This window comes from Octodon degus, unplaced genomic scaffold, assembly GCF_000260255.1.
Source record: "Octodon degus isolate 3935 unplaced genomic scaffold, OctDeg1.0 scaffold00025, whole genome shotgun sequence".
NCBI classification, from domain to species: domain Eukaryota; kingdom Metazoa; phylum Chordata; class Mammalia; order Rodentia; family Octodontidae; genus Octodon; species Octodon degus.
Window position 1 is genome coordinate 15,381,901 of NW_004524601.1, and position 514 is coordinate 15,382,414.

Below are 514 nucleotides of genomic sequence, written 5' to 3' on the forward strand. Positions count from 1 at the left end.
GTGTCCATGGCTAGATGCAAGTGTGCATGAGTGTGAATCTACGATCACATAGTTCTGCAGTCTTAAAGTATGCATGGGTATATTAAATTATCAGCCAATAAAATTACTGATTTTCATTGTCAATATTTTAACATTTATTCATAATGTGGTAAACAAGAATATTTAAATAAAGAGCAAGAAATATTCCAGTATTTTATGTCCTTCTAAAGATAAATGGATAAAGATAAATGAAGGAGGGCCCTGGGAGATATCTCAGTAGAATAAGTGCTTGCCTGGCAAGTGCAGAGTCCTGAGTTCAATCCCTGATACTGAAAAAAAAATGATAAATGAAGGTACTACTTTCAAAAATAGCATTGTCAAAAATATTAAAGAAAGGGCCATCCAGATATCTCAGTGGACTAAAGTGCCTGTTTAGGCAGATGCAGGGACCAGGTTTGATCCGCCCCACTCTGTGCTGGCCCTGCCCCCTGGGCACTCTGAGACTGGGCATGCTGCCATGAGCCTGTAATCCCAG